Below are 17,259 nucleotides of genomic sequence, written 5' to 3' on the forward strand. Positions count from 1 at the left end.
TGAAAAGCAGACTGTCACATCTGACAACTCTTTTTTTCCTCCATCGATCAGCAAACACTCTCCTTCTACTCCACTGGGCCAATATTTCTCAACATCTATTATCATTTCTCTGCTTCTTCTTGACTTACCTGGGAACCTCCTGGTCCACCATCTGTCCTCTAGTAACCTGCACAGAGCTGCCATATTAATCTCCTAAAAGTGCTATTCTGGTGAGGTCATCACTTCCTCAAAAACTTTGAATGACTTCCCACCGTATGCTGACCACAGTCAAAGAGTTACTTTAAGTACTAACTAGGGCAGTGGTTCTCAAAGTGTGATGCCTGGGACATCAGCCTCCCCTGGGAACTTGTTAGAAATTCAAATGTTTCACTCTACATCACACCTGCTGAATCAGAAACTCTGGTAGTGGGCCCAGCAATTTGTGCCTTAAAAAATGTCCGAGGTGATTCTGGTGCATTTTCAATTTTGAGAGCCACTGGCTTTGTGATTGAGACAATGAACTAAGACGTCTTAGTTTTAAATCCTTTTTCTGTTTACCAGTTGTACTCCTTACACAAGACACTTTCTAAGCCTCAGTTTCCTCATCGATGAAACAGAACCTAATTGAGGTTGCCACTGTGAGTTGGACATAGCAGATTATATATAATGCTTAGCACACAGCCCACACATATGGAGCTCTCCATAAATACCGTTATTACTAACTATTATTATTAAAGGCTACTCCTGCTCTGATTCTAAACGCTTTCTACAGGCTGGCTCAGTTGACCCATTTACCATTTCCTGTCCAGCCTGGTACCACCAGCACAGTACCTTGCTCAAATAAGTGCTTGAGTGTTTGACATATGAATCAGTGAGGAGCTAATGCCAGAAAATTTTTGATACTAATTCAGTTCCTTAGGGAAGAAGAAGCTTAGTTTGAAATTGGATGGAGTGAAAATTCTAATGAATGTTAATGGGGCATTGATTTACTGTCTGACCTAAGATAATATAATAAGCCAGTTGTCTTTTATTCCCATCTGTAAAATGGGATTAATGCTATTAACCTTTTTTTTTTAAGAGTTACCCCTACAAGATATATTGCATATACAAAGTGCCCACAGGTATTGAGAATGATTTGTGTAATACATAATAATGAACAGCATCTACCAAAATAGGGGTGGGGGGAAAGCTAAATTAAATAATCCCCATCAACGGAGCTGGGGACAAGAATGTTTCCGTTTTTATTTTTTTGAATCACTACCAGCGTTTTCTCATAATGATGCTCATGGGAGCATGCATTGTAAATATTTCTTTTAGACTTCTGTAGAGAGGTTGCTGGAGAAAATACTGTCTATCATGTGGTTAACAATTGTTGATATCATTTTTGTGAACCAGCAATAAGGGCATCTCATCTATGTAGAATATTCTAACACTGAAAAATCCCAGAAGTAAGCTGCCTTAACTTGTTATAATAAGGGTTGGGGAAACATGTGGTTGTATGAGGGTACATTCATTACTACTACTAGAGAAAGAATGCTGGAATTAGTGATGGGGAATATACAGTGATTTCTACATATATGAAGTGGATACCATATTATCATTTGTAACATATAATACTTGCCATGACTTGTCATTCCTCTTTTAAAAATAGCAAGACTAACTAAAGCCAGATTCTGACAATACTAAACCGATTTGCTCTACCACTGAGCATTCTTTTTCTCTCTCTAGGCCATCCTCAACCAAGCTGTGGAAATGTCCTCCTTTTTAAACGTGGCTGACCACGCCACTTACTGCCGAGGTCCCATGTCCCATAGTAGTAAGGTCCCACAGCCCAGGTCTCAAGCAGCAGGTCTCGGTCTATTTCTCCAGCCTCAACCTCTATTGCTCCCTGCCTCATATAGGCAGGCTCTGCACACAATGAACTTCTTTCTCACAGTTTTTCTCGCATACTAAGCCCCACAGTAAAAGGACTTGATCTCTTTACTATGACACCTCATGCCTTGTGTTGTACAGATTTGATATTGCCTTCCCGACTCAACCATTCTCATCTTAAGTCAGAAACCATGTCTTATTTTTTGTTTATTTTCATCATTTAGCAACATATCTAGAAATTAGGAATCCCATCCAAGTAGATAGTGATTGAGCAGATGAGTGAACAAACAAATGGATAGCAACATTCACTGAGTAGTCTTCAACATTAGTCAATTTTTTTTTTTTCCTGGCTAATGGGAAATTTCAGAACAGAAATAAATGACCATATTTTTAAAAACTTTGAAATACCAAAGTTATTATCAATAAAAACACGGATGATTTACACTTCATACCTACAATCTCAGACTAGTTCCAGCTCAAAGATCCGCAGAGGATGGCTTCACCGGTAAGTTGATTGTCCTTTCCTTCCCCTCTAGTGAGGCTCCTAAAAACATCAGTACTACTCTCTCCATTTACATTTTCTGCAAAGGCAAGTCCCTTCTTCTCAACTGAGTCAGACATCAGAATCTTGAAGGCAGCCAGGAGGTAAACTGGCTCTATGGGGCATTAGGTTGGCAGGTGTAAGTATAGTCCTTTTAATAACTAATGATCTCCAGTCTAAAGAAATAGCCAATTTAGGAAGACTAGGCTTCTGAAGTGAAAAACCTCAGACTTCCCTTAGCTTTTATCACACTTATTTTTTAACCTACTCGAATGTCATTGCCAGATTCAGCTTTTAGCTATTCCACCAGTGTTCAGTCTCCATTCCTCACCCGTTGTGTCTGCCCACCTCAAACCATGATCTCCTTAGTTTGACTACATCGGATGTCAGCCACCTGCCCACCCTGAGTTATGTCTGACCTCAATTACTTGCAATATCTTCCTGACTTCTGCCCTAATTAGACTTGTGCCTCTTGTAGAACTGGTTGCCAACAGCAACCATCAGAGAAACTTCAGTCAAACAGCACACCCTTTCCTAGTATCATTTTGATATGTATGGGCATGATAAAACGTTAGAATTTCACATTCATTTTGGTTAACTGTATATTTATTTTCTGAGACAGCACCAAAAAAAAAGTCTTTCAAGTCTCATACTGGGTTAGAGGTGGGTCTTCTGCATACTCCCAAATGATGAAAGAAAAATAACAGGACTACGACCCTCAGGAAGGACACTGACCTAACATTCAGTCTGGAGCTTGTTTTCTTCCTAAGCTCTATGAAGTTATGTCATCTCCTGTATTTGTTTCCTAGGGCTGCCATAAGAAAGTTCCAAACACTTGAAGGCTTCAAACAACAGAAATGTATTCTTTCACTGTTTTGAAGGTTAAAAGTCCAGAGTCAAGGTGTTGGCGAGGTTGGTTCTTTCTGAAGGAATATTCTGAGGAAAATTCTGTGCCTGTGTCCTAGTTTCTGGTGAGGGCTGCAATCCTTATATTCCTTGGCTTCGAGGTGCAGCACTTCAGTCCCTGCCTCCATCATCTTCACATGCCATTCTTCTACATGTCTCTGTGCTCTTCTTATAAAGACACAAGTCATCTTGAATTAAGGGCCCACCCTCCTCCAGTATAAACTCCTATGAACTTCTCGCATCTGCAACAACGCTGTTTCCAAATAGGGTCACATTTTGAGGTACTGGGGTCTGAAACTTTGACATATCTTTTTGAGGGATACAATTCAATTCATAATATCCCTTCACATTTTTACCACAATATTGATCTTGTTTTTTATGAGTTCCAAACAGAATTTCTTATGCTGTCCTGAAAAGAGCACACATGGCTTTGGGTTTAGATAGATGAGTCAACCCCAGCTTCCTCACTTAGTATCTCAGGAGATGTTTCCTGTTTTGACCAGTTTTCCCATCTTCAAAACAGAGATAATATCTACCTTGCGAATAATTGTGGCTATCATATTAATAATATGTGTCCTAGTACATAGTATATTCTCAATAAATTCTATCAAGACTTCTCTTCTTAAGTGAGTAATTGTTACGTAGTAGAGAACAACATAGCAATTTTTATTAAAATGAACCTTTTCATCAATGCTCCCCTTTCACTTAAATGCTTCCTCTTGATAAGGAACTTCTGTGTAAGTGTATATACAATCATACAAATTGCCAAAAGCATTACAAAGCCCTTTCAGCTTGTCAGCTTGTAAGCCTCTGACAAATACAGAGAATTGTGTGAAAATGCTTTAAAACAACTGCTCCTAGCATTTTGGTCAGAATGTATTTATTAGACCATACCTTATACTTGATTGTGAAAATAAACAAGGACATAAATGATCTGGCTTTAAATGCTCTATAAAATCTGCATTACAAGACTCTATGATTCATACAGGAAGCTTCTATTTTGGTGTGCCTGGGTAAATTTGGCTATGCAAACTTCGAATAGCCTTTGAGTTGAAAAACGCAGTTATTGTTTACTGGCTGACAACCTTTTCAAGGGAGAGAGAGGCAGGCACTGTACGACCAAAGATAACTTTACTTAATTAGTTTTTGGAAGATTATTTTCTCCCCTTAGTCTATAGAGAAACAAAGGTCTGTCAGCACCAGATGCATCTGAGCTTTGCAGATGTGGTTGTGGCTTCTTGAAATCTTTAAAGATTCATCTAAAATATGCTTTCAGGTCTCCTTTTTGTGAAACTTTGACAGGATAATAGAATTAGATTTGCTGAATTTCACTAAACTGTAAAGTAATGTGTCATCAGCTTCACTTACTTTCCAAAAAATATTTCTCTCTGGTAATACTCATCAATCTAGCTTTTCAACCCCTAAACATGAAACTCTGAAACAAAAAGGATGACTCCATCAGTTACGCAAGTGACAAGATGTTAAACATTTAACACTCCCACATAGTAGCACCAGCTGCCTCTGGATGAAGCAGATTTGCTTAGATTTGGCATAGAGGAAAAAAAGGAAGACAAGGAGAAGAAAAATGAAAGGAAGAGGAACTCCTCTTGCAGTGAGAATGCAAAGTTCTCTGCAGATGTGCAGGAGTCTGAAGTGGGATGTGCCTACTGCACAGAACTTTTCTCCTGAGGGAACATTGCAAAGACAGTCATCATTAGGTTCTCAACTCCCACTACCAGTGCCCCTGCATCCCCACCATTTCATGGGCTCACTCTAAGAGCCCCTAGTACACTGGATTAAAATAATGAAGGGATGGGGACTCAGTACATTTCCACATCCCACTATAATTGCTCAATAAATATCAGCTGAACAAACGAACTAGAAAAGCACACATGGGCCTCTGGGTCATTCGGACTCTCTCCACAACCATTTCCTTACCTTAGGCACCTAACTCTGCTGTAATCATAGGCCAGTGAAACAGTGTCGACTGAGCAAGCTGTGTGCTAGGTTGATTCTAACAACAGAATCCCTTGACTTTGTTAACAGCCCCAAACTGGCATCAACTTTAAAGAGTCAAGACTATTTTCCTCTTTAAGTGTCTTATCAAGAGGAATGTTAGTAAAAGGGCAAAAGTCACCTACAGTTTTCCACAGTGAGCCATTTACCTGGATGAGGGACAGGAAAGGCCACCTTTAGGTGATCACACAGGGACCCCATCATAAGGCTTGTTAACAGAGAAGTTTTCCTTGTAGAGTGAGGCATGCTGCAGGGGGTGCTCATTTTGAAGAACACAGTATGAAGCTCCCAACAGTGAAGACAGAACAGTATAAATAGCAACCCATCAGTGGTAGGTGTTTGTTCTTTCACTCAGTGGACTTCTGATGAGTAACTACCATGTGCCAGGCGTTATTCCAGGCACTAAAGAATGAAGCCAGGAGGGGGTGGTGTGGGAGTGGAGATGCATATAAAGAGGAATAAGGCATATGGCTGAGATGCTGGACAGTTAACTCAGTAGGTCTCAGATTCATCATCCACCTTTTAATGTAGAGATTCACAAACTACAAGCTGTGAGACCTTTGGGTAAGTTAATTTCTTTCTTTTGGTGTTTTTGTTATCATGGCTGGATTTTTACACCTTTATTTCTCTTTCCTCACCATCTAAAGAGACAGACTGATAAACAGATGATCATGTGTGTGATGTCATCAGTACAGGAATAGTTGAGTGCCATGAGCCACCCTGCAGTGCTGCCTGTTTTGCACAGTTCGAGGGGCCAATCTTGGGTTCAAAGTGGAGCTCTACTGTGTCTATGTCACTCATGTCTCATCTAGATGACCATATTATCCCTAGCTCCAGGTCTGAGTCTGTACAATGACTCATAGTAAACACAGCTGCAGAAATCATGCTCCTTTAGGGTGCCTCACAGTTTTGAGTCATGCCCCAGGGCAATTTCAATAAAGATTGCTGGCTGCTCTACCCAGTCCCATCCAGAACTTTTTATGCTCACTGCCTGAACGAAGAGAAGAGTCTGAGGTCTCAGTGACTGGAAGGGAAGCCTCATGAAGGACAGCTACCCTCTTCCTTCCAACTTTCCTTGGGTACTGAACGTACTTGTCTCCGTGTTCTTTTCTGTCTACTTCTATTGACTTTAAATCCTCATCTATAGCTTCTGCTCTACCCACATTCAATCCTTTGCTATTCACAAATGTACTGCGCAGTTTCCCACTTTCCTGCCTTTGTTCCTGTTGCTTCCCTTTCCTAGTATACTCTTTCTTCCTTTCTCTGCTTGGCTAGCTCTGCCAAACTCAAGTGAAACGGGATGGCTTTTGGGAAGCCTACCCTGACTCTTCCCAGGCTCGTAGGGCTTCCTACACAAGGCTTAGTACTTATCTTCCTGTTTGTTTCTCTGATCTCCTCCCCTTGACTGTGAATTCCCCCAGGACTGAAGAGATGTCTAATCCATCATTGGGTGTCCAATATTTACCATATGATTCAATACATAAGAGATGCTTAATAAATGATAGATAAATGCATATCCAATGGAATTAGATCAGCGAGGAGGCTAGTGTAATAGGGAAAATGACACATACCTTTGTGTTTTCCACCTGTAAGTAATATATTGTTAATTCTTTAAATAAAGAAAGTAAGGGTGGATTACTTGAGGTCAGGAGTTCGATACCAGTAGTTCAAGGCCAACATGGCAAAACCCTATCTCTACTAAAAACACAAAAATTAGCAGGGTGTAGTGGTGCGTGCCTGTAGTCCCAGCTACTTGGGAGGCTGAGGCACGAGAATTACTTAAACTTGGGAGGCAGAGGTTGCTCTGAGCCCATTGCACCACTCCACTTCAGTCTGAGCAACAGAGTGAGAGGCTGTGACTCAAAAAAAAAAAAAAAAGAAAGAAAGAAAAGAAAGAAAGAAAGAAAAAAAAAAAAAAGGTCAGGTGCAGTGGCTCACGCCTGTAATCCCAGCACTTTGGGAGGCCAAGGAGGGCGGATCACCTGAGGTTGGGAGTTCGAGACCAGCCTGACCAACATGGAGAATCCCCATCTCTACTAAAAATACAAAATTAACTGGGCATGGTGGTGCATGCCTGTAATCCCAGATACTCAGGCGGCTGAGGCAGGAAAATCACTTGAACCTGGGAGGCAGAGGTTGCAGTGAGCCAAGATCTCACCATTGCACTCCAGCCTGGGGGACAAGAGTGAGACTTTGTCTCAAAAAAAAAAAAAAAAGAAAAAAGAAAAAAAAAAAAGGCATATTCAGTTTGCTAAAACTCTTTATACAAGAATACAAGACTAGCTATCAAAATATTGGGCCTCTCTGGATAGGGGCAGACACAGTACTGTATACCTAGAAGGAAATCAACACACATTTGTGAGTTAGTTGATTAATTCCATGAACTTTTCAATGCTAGCTATATTTAATTAAACTTTGTATACTGTTCAAGATCCTATATATGTCTCTCCCAAAGAGAAAGAGAAGTTTATTTAACAAAGTATAACACATAGATCTCGGTAGTTGGTAGTTTTGAACAAATTACAGACAAGGTGCTGTTTAATTTAATGAGCAGTAATTTTTTAAAAATTCAAGAGATTTGACCATCTCTCAATAATTTTTTTCTCATTTTATTCTTTTTTTTTTTTTTTTTTTTTTTTTTGAGATGGAGTCTCACTCTGTCATCCAGACTGAAGTGCAGTGGCATGATGTTGGCTCACTGCAAGCTCTGCCTCCTGGGTTCACGCCATTCTCCTGCCTCAGCCTCCCAAGTAGCTGGCACTACAGGTGCCTGCCACCATGCCTGGCTAATTTTTTTGGTACTTTTAGTAGAGACAGGGCTTCACCCTGTTAGCCAGGATGGTCTCAATCTCCTGACCTGGTGATCTTCCCGCTTCAGCCTCCGAAAGTCCTGGGATTACAGGTGTGAACCACCATGCCTGGCCTCAGATCTTTTTAAAAGGTGAGAACTGATTGCCCTTTGTACTACTGATCTCAGGAAGTAAAAATCAAGGGGTAAAAAAAGTAGTTAAACATCTCTAAGTCATGTTTAAACTCAGAATTGTCTACCTTTTACAAAAGAAATAAAATACCCAAAGAAAATACAAGCAATAGAAAATTTGTTTGTAACATTGAAATTCAAGCCGGGCGCATAGGCTCACACCTTGGAAAGCAAGCAGATCGCTTGGGTTCAGGAATTCAAGACCAGCCTGGGCAACTTGGTGAAACCCTGTCTCTACAAAAAATACAAAAATTAGCCTAGTGTGGTGGGGTATGCCTGTAGTTCCAGTTACTTGTGGAGCTGAGGAGGAAGAATCACCTGAGCCCGGGGAATTTGAGGCTGCACTGAGCCATGATCGCACAACTGTACTGGGTAACAAAGTGAGACCCTGTCTCAAAAAAAAAAAAAAAAAAAAAAAAAGAAATTCAGATCACTCAATACCAGAAAGTAGTTCATAGGTACCTTTCTAAATCAAACACAATACTCTAGTCCTTAACATATATGATATGACAAAATCAACAATCAACATTTTAATATGGTGCTTTGTCCACAATTTTATTTATTTCATAATTTCATAATTAATTTTCCTCTATGTTAATCTGACAAAAGATTATTGAAGAAAAGAGCATACGATTTATCTTGCCCTAAACAATAAAGGACAATTTTTTTAAATAAAATGAAAATCATTCATTTGTATAAAACCAATAAATTTAGATTCATTAGTTCTCACGCATTTTAAATCTTTTCTATTTTTATGTAGTACTCTAGCATTCAGCAGCCACATTCACAATTGACTATCACTTTATTTTCAGGGATTATAGAGAAAAATTGAAATCCTCAAAAGTCATTTTCCTGATTTCTGTCATTGTCATAAATAGCTGCTGGGTAGAAAACATCCAGAAACCTTTAAGTTATTCCAAATGGCAACTTGACTGAGGAATGGTCAACATTGTCGAATTTGACAATCAGGTAGTGTAAATAAGTAAGGAAAAGCTATGAGAAATTTATGGGTAAAGCTGCTATTTAATGAGGAAAAAGGAGTGCTCTACTATCTCAAAGAGAATAAGTGATAAAAAGAAGAAGAAAGTGTCTGAATAAGGATCCTGAATTTCAGATAGACACAGGCTTTCATTTCTCAACCTCAGAAAGGGGTTTATCCATCTGTGGGTAGAACTGTGAAACAGGGACATTTATCTTTAGTTTAAAACAAAACAACACAAGTTTCTCAGGGATGATATTAAGTGTTTTATATGAATTTTGTGCAGACCCTGTAAAAACCAGACAAGGTAATATTATGGTCCCTATTTTAGTTACCGAGGAACACGTTTATGCCATTCTTAAAGGCAGAGGTGGGATTAGAACATATACCTCTGGCTTCAAGAAGCAAGTTCTTTCCCAGTATAGCACAGTAACTCCCACTTCTGTTATCAGCAAAGCATCCTTCCTCCTGAGCCTCTCTTCTACCAGCCCTGGGTTGGGCTCTGACCCATAGCTTGCTGTTGGTTTTCTCAGTTTGTGTGCAAGCTCTCATGCTACTGGTCTGGCAGACGGATTCGCTACTTATCCTCTGAATGCAGTCTGCCTCCTGGCCTGTGGGCTATTTTTTTAAATGCTTTTCTCTCTGCCTTTTGTAGAGTTTGGTGTCCAGATTCACCAGTTCTAGAACTACTCTGGCCAGGTTTAAGTCCCACATCAGGCATTTGCCACTTGTATTTTGGGGACTTTATTTTTTCTCATCTGTGAAACTGAAAAAATCATAATGCCTTCTTTATTTTTATGAAGATTAAATGATATAACACATTTAAAGTACCATGGCCTGTTATCTGGTACAAAATAAGAACTCAGTATGGTTACACTTATGATGGTTGTTATTGTTATTACTATTTTTATTATACCTTCAGTTCTAGGGTACATGTGCACAAGGTGCAGGTTTGTTACATATGTATACATGTGCATATTGCTGTGCTGCACCCATTAACTCATCGTTTACATTAGGTATTTCTGATCTCTTTGCCAAGGCCACCTTTTGCAAGAAGCTACCCACATGCCCTTTAACCTGATGGAATCATTGTCTGCCTCTCCTTTTTCTTAGTAACGCCTCCATCTGTGTTAGAATACACTAGAGTCATGTACCCATTATTGTATACAATCACATTGCATTATAATATATTTGGGGTCTATTTTCCATACAAACTACTTAAAGGTAGAAATATTATACTATGTTTGCTTTTTGGCATCTTTGGTTCCTGGCAAACTCCCCGCACAATATAGGGACTCTGCAAATGTTTGTCGAATGAACACCTGACCAACCAGAGAGGAAGAAATACAAATGCTGCTTCAATTTTCAGCCTTTGCGATTTCAAAGGGACTTGAGTTCCTAAGTCTCAGAGCCCATGTTCCTAGATGACTAGCTCATGCCATAGTACACTAAAGTACCATATTAGTAGGGAATACCAACACGGCTAAAACAAGTTGTTTGAAATTCTCACCATAGAACTGTGCATCCCCATGTTGTTGGTGTCAGTGAACCATCCTAACGTGAAGGAGAACAAGAGGTACATTAAAGCAAAAAAGAGACTTTGGGGCCAGAAAGATTTGTATTGATTGAGTCATTCATTCATTCATTCATTCATTCATTCATTCAAAACACATATATCCATCACACTATAAGCCAATCATTGTGATAAATATTAAGAAAGCAAAAATGAAAGACACAGTTCCTGGCTTCAGGAAGCTTACTCTTTGTAAGTGCATGTGCATGTGTGTGTGTGTGTGTGTGTGCGTGTGGCAACTGACATTCAAAGACATCAATAATTACAATAATGTTTCTATTCTCTGATGGGATATATACAGAATATAGTAACAACAAACATGATGGGTAACTAGTTGAGGGTATTTAGGATGACTTCCTGGAGGAGGAGATGTTGGGATTGAACTTGGTCTTAATTGAATCCTTTAGGTATTTTTGTGTTAAAAAGATGGGAGGGGTGTGTGTGAAGAAATTTAAAAACTGCTCATCATGTGTGCTATTTGCAAATTTTCCTGGACCTATATTTAAAGAACTTGGATTGTGCTTGCCTTGAAATGTTTGTAATGAATAATACAGGGATCTTGCGATTAGCACACTATTTACTATTTGTAACTAAGTTAAGATAATAATTTGTTCAACATTCCTTTCAATATATTTTCTTTAGTTTAATGAACCTTGTCAATTGATATTACAGATATAAAATTATTTAATATGAATGGCTCTCCCCCTCAAGAAACTTATTCAACAGAGACATGATACCAAGTAGAAAGTGGTAAATGAATTAAGATAGATAAATCTTTTCTGAGAAGACAGTGAATCTTTCCATCAAGTAAAAGAATGAGATTAGGAATGCTCACAGGGAGTGGTAAAACAACCTTGGAGAAGGAACAGAATCTAGAGAGAGATAAGAGCGAGGTGACTTTCTAAATACAGTACACTAAAGCTAAAAGGGTCCACAGAGATTGGTTACTGTATATTTGCAAGTTGCCTGTTAAAATCTTGTTAAAATGCAGATTCAGCAGGTCCAGTGTGGGGCCTGAGATTCTACATTTCTAACAAGCTCCTAGGTGATGCCAAAGCTGCTGGTCTGTGAGTCACACCTTGAATAACAAGCATCCAATTCAAATGCCTCATTATAGATGATAATCCTAAAACCCGGGGCAGGAAGGGATTTGCTCATGTCACACAACTGATTAGTATGAGAGCAGCTCTCTTGTCTCACACTGTAGCAGCTCAGCAAGTAGTAAAAAGATCATGGGCTTTGGAGTCAGGCTGATCTTGGCTCAAATCTTGGCCCTGCTGTTTACTAGTTACAAAGCCTTAGGCAGGCCATTTATACTTTCTGTGCTTCAGTTTCTCATTTGTAGAATAAATAACTCTTAGCTGTCGAAGAGTTGTGGTAAGTCTGTGCTACCACAGGCATACAAAAAATGCACAATTGCGTCTAGAACATAGCAAGTGTCTATGTTCGAATACACATTTCTGTTCTATGCTACCGATCAAAACATGTAATGTGTCTTCTCTTTTTATCCTTTGGCCAGGTCTGTATTGCCATCAGTGCACACAGCAATATTATCTACATCATATCCCCCTGGGGCCCGGGCTGTGTTAGCATCTGGTGACACTTAGTGGAACAGTCAACACTGGATGGGCTGGCAAATAAGAGATTGATGAAGTCCAAAAAAACAAAAAGTGTTTTCATTTTTCTCACTATCTCTTTGAAAGAGAAGTCAGGGTGGCAAACATATATCCACTAGTAAATTTTTTGTCCTCGTTTGCAGATGAGGCCTTTAAAACATCTGCTCTTTAATAAAAAATGTTCAGCTAATATCACAAATATTAATGGTGATGATTTTCATTCCACTTTGGTTAATCCAGCAGTTATTTTCTTCCTGGGCCCATTATTTTTTCAGATTTCCTTAGTTGTCATTACCTAAATATCAAGAAAACTCCATCTCATAGGTTCCAAGGAGATAATAATAAGAAATGACAACTGGTTAAATGTGTTCTTTTACAAGAAAACTCCTGCTTCAAATACTAGTAAGCAAAAGAAAGAATGATGACATTTTTGCATCATATGAGGTTTAGATTTAGTCCACATGGAAGATGTTAAAGGTGAAAAAAAGAAAAAAAAAATCCATGAGGAATTAAACCTGTTAAACTGTTCAGAGCCATTGTGAGAGCCGCTTCAGAAATCTATTTAGAAATCATTGCTCTTGTATCTGAATCATTACAGAGACACCAGCATCGCCCACTTCTTATTGCTGCGAACATAGCAACAGTTGCCATGCTAGCAAGAGATTCAGATTCGCAACACAAACACTGGAGTCAGGAGGGAGCAGGGTGAGGCCAGAGCTGGAGTCAGGGCGGACGAACAGAACACAGTGCTGCCTGTATAGATTTAATTAGGCTGGTTGTTCTCTTTGGTCCCTGTGCTTGTCCTGTCAGATATTTCAGGAGAGCAGAAGCAGTCTCAAAAGCAGCATTTTTGACCAACTCTTACTTTCAGTTGTACACACAAGCAACTGCCAAAGGCAGGATCTGTGTGCTTTGATGTGCTTAAGAGTGGGTCTGGACCCTCCTTTGTGTATGAATGGAGAGGGTTTCTCTTCATTTCCAGGAATGAAAACCTCATAAAACTCTCATCATTAGAAAGTCAGGCCATTCGTTGTCCCAATATGTCATTTCATCTAATTGAAAACTGAGAAATCTGTCACCATTTATTTAGCAGTTTGCCTCCGGCGAATCTTCGCAGGTTCTCTTCATGTGACTGGGAATTAGTTAATTAGTATTACAAAACGCTTGAAGACGGAAATGCACTCTGGCTCGCCCTTTGGGTTAGGAGGGAGTGCATTTTAGCTCGCTAACAAGCGCTGCTGACGGATAGAAAAGAACACGAAATTACAGCATGAGAATAGCCACGGTGAGAGCTGCATCTCATTCTCTCTCTCAAGTGGATATGTTGTAACCTAAATATGTCACTCGCTCACTCTTTTCATGCAAATCTTTTATGTGTGACAATAAATCCAGGTCCTTAAAGCTTATTAAAAAAAAAAGTGCCAGTTTTACACACGTAGGGCTCTTCTCATATCTTCACTTTTATTAATTTTCCATTTTCATCACCTCCTCTTTTGAACAGAATATTTTGTTTGATGTTCTTTTACATTTTTCATGGAGAAAGGCTGTTTCAAACTAAGGGTGGTTTTAAAAGTCAAGGAAAGATTGACATTTTTCACATGCTCCTCAACTTTGAGGCTGCACATCTTTGTTCGGGGTGAAGTCTCCAAGCCTCTCTCCTTAGTACAGCAGTCAGGAGGTCTGGAGGAGGCCTCACTCGTAGTTTGTCAACTGACTGCTAGATGGCGCTGGAGAGCAAGGCAGCCAAAAACAAGCAGCTAACCTGGTTGCTTTAGTCCACATCAGCCGAAAAGGAGTTCTTAACATAGAGCCCTATTACCTTTCAGCACAGACTATGTTCAGTTCTGGTGATTTGTAAGATACCAGAAGCATGAAATGCAGAGGGCACTAGCAATCAATTTATAGCCCTCCTTTCACTTTTCGTGTATATGTGTGTGTAAGGGAATTGCTTGGTCTGGGTATGCATCTACGGATACGGTGAAGAGGTGCTATGTAAATATAATAAATGGCTGTGTTTATTGTTTGGACCTTCATGGAGATAGTTTTAACTTCGTGAAAGACCATTCCCCACTTTCTTTAATTTCCCCACCTATATAAGATGGCATTCAGGGATATAATGAGTTATACCAAATACTTTCACACTGTCACATCAAGATGCATAGTTACATATTTCCCTTTTCAGCCCCATACCACCAAGATATTAGGAGATTTTCTGATTTTGTTAATTAGTAAAAAAATATGGGCATCTCAAGAAGATATGAGCTTAAAAAGAAAGAGATAAAAGGCAACTGATAGGCATCGTGGCACTTGCTTAGATTCTAGCTTCTCTCCTTTGGCTTTTATATTTTGCCACTGCAAGCCCTTAATGAGCTTGATAACTGACGTTCAGGAAGTGCATGTCATAAAAATTTTGCATCTCAGAGATGATAGCTACCCAAAAAAAAAAAAAAAAAAAAAAAAAAAAAAAAGGCTTGTCCCTAGATTTAGGCAAGGAACATCTTGTTCTCCTCATTATACGTACAAGATCCATAGAACTTAAGTCACCAGTGTTACTGAGTAAGAAAGGCAACTCTTCCTATAAGCTCAGAAGACACTGCTGAAGTGAGGGTTAGATACTAATATAATGTTCCAATAAGCACTGCAGTCTTTTGTAAATTCTATAGATGTCATATTTCAAATCAGCATTCTTTGAATAAGTAAAATATAGGTTACAAAGCCAAATACCCTTTTTGGTTTTATTAAATTTATAAATCTTAAAATTATTTCTATGTAGAATTAGCTAAAATATGCTGATTCTCTATTGTATTTATGTATGAGAAACAGTGGTCTTTTTCTTCATTTCTGGCCCTGAAAAACTCTTGGACTCTCATCACCAGAAAGTCAATTGTTGCCCCCAAATGTCAGCTAAAAGTTTGTTGTTGTTTTTTTCATTCAGTGAGTGCAATTCACTACTACAGTGGAGAGTATGTTTAATGAGAAAATGAAAAGAAGAGCCTAATTTTACAGTATACTCAGTTCCATAAAGAAATCATGCTAAAATAGAGCTATCCTCAAAGCTAGTTCACAAATGTCACTTCAGTTAAGTTCCTAGAAAGAAGTCTGTCATTTTATGTGCTCTGACTGGTTGTCGCTACTTTTACAAATGTGGTCAGAGAGTGAGCCTGTTTTGGAGAAGCGTGATTGAAGAAGACACAGAGGGTAGGGCTAGGCATGCCTGTGAATGAGGCAGCAGCTGTGGAGTTGTGTTCAGTTTGGGTCTGTATCAGCACAGGCAGGTGATTATAGTGTTTCATCAGGAGGCATAAGCTTAGGCAAAGTGACTATTATCAGAGTTAGTCAGAGTGAGAAGGGAAATTTCCTTGCAATCAAAGGCTATTGGCCGTAGACAGAGGGCAGTATGTTCCAGTATATCTGCAGAGTTTAAGTGTGAGGTAGTTCAGTACTCTGGATAGCTCCCTGCTGATCTTCCTCAAAGCCCTAACTTGACATTAGAACCTTCTCGTGTTGGCAAACATGTCGGTAAAGTTTAGTCTCCAAAGATAGCATGATGTGATGAAAACACTACCGGACAGTCCCAGATTAAATTATGAACTACCATTTTTTCTACTAGTTATTTGCATTACTTACATTATTGAGTTTCTGAGTTTTATCTAAAAAAATGGAAACCATGAGGCATACTTCACAAAATTGTTGAATTCAATGGCATCATGTTTGTGGGAAGTCATTATGTTCACGTACTTCACAAATAGGTGTTTGGCACCTACCATGTACCAGGCACTGTTCTAAGTACTGGAGAAACAGCAGCAAAAGGAGAGACATTTTATGCCTGCATGATGTTTACAGTCTACTGTGGGTATGAATATAAAAGTAAAAGATTTTCTAAGATTATCACTCCAAGCAAATATAAGTGCTATGAATTTCTCATAGACTCTTGTTGGCCTATAGCATGAATTTTAATAGATGATATGGTGGAGACACCATGGGTTCAAGCAAGGTGGAGGGTCAGATAAGGAACACCTATATGAAGCCAAAATCCTCAAAGGGCAACATCCAGATTAGGTAAATCAGAAAAAATAAAATTCACTTTACATAAAGATATGCAGAGGATAAGTATCCTACATTGTTCCTGGCTCCAGGTAAAGTGAGAAAAAGAATATATACAAATATATACATACATACACATATATATACATACGTGTGTGTGTGTGTATATATATATATAAACTCTCAGAAGTCTCATCTGCCAGCCCACATACAAGCTAGTTTAAAGCAGAATTATTACTACATGGGTTTTATGAAAAACTCCAAGTTGGCCAGGTGTGGTGGCTCACTCCTGTAATCCCAGCACTTTGGGAGGCCAAGGTGGACAGATCATGAGATCAGGAGTACACGACCAGCCTGACCAACATGGTGAAACCCTGTCTCTACTAAGAAAATACAAAAATTAGCTGGGTGTGGTGGTGTGTGCCTGTAATCCCAGCTACTCGGGAGGCTGAGGCAGGAGAATCGCTTGAACCTGGAAGGTGGAGCTTGCAGTGAGCCAAGATTGTGCCATTGCACTCCAGCCTGGGCAACAGAGCAAGACTCCATCCCCCACCCACCCCCCCAAAAAAAAAAGAAAAAAAAGAACTACAAGTTGAAGTTTTAGGGTGGTCTTGAGGTATTAATATCTCTAGATAAAATGTGTTTGAAGAAATAAAAAGTATGGAGCGGGTCTACAGCTTTTTAAAACTCTCCTGTAAAACTGTAAGTGGCATGCAATTTCTAGAACTGGAATATAAATAAGAAATAAATTGA

The 17,259-nt window shown here is 39.2% G+C and overlaps 1 protein-coding gene across 2 annotated transcripts in view; it reads left to right on the forward strand.

The window, feature by feature from the left end:
- The first annotated feature begins 5,792 nt into the window (after positions 1-5,792).
- LRRC53 (leucine rich repeat containing 53) overlaps positions 5,793-17,259 on the forward strand; it is a 43,309-nt gene continuing 31,842 nt past the window's right edge. For both annotated transcript variants that reach the window (XM_007978290.3, XM_073007208.1), the window contains exon 1: positions 5,793-5,878. The gene's annotated coding sequence lies outside the window, so the exon portion shown is untranslated. The remainder of the gene's footprint in view (positions 5,879-17,259) is intronic.

The sequence above is a fragment of the Chlorocebus sabaeus genome, chromosome 20 (assembly GCF_047675955.1).
Source record: "Chlorocebus sabaeus isolate Y175 chromosome 20, mChlSab1.0.hap1, whole genome shotgun sequence".
Taxonomy (NCBI): domain Eukaryota; kingdom Metazoa; phylum Chordata; class Mammalia; order Primates; family Cercopithecidae; genus Chlorocebus; species Chlorocebus sabaeus.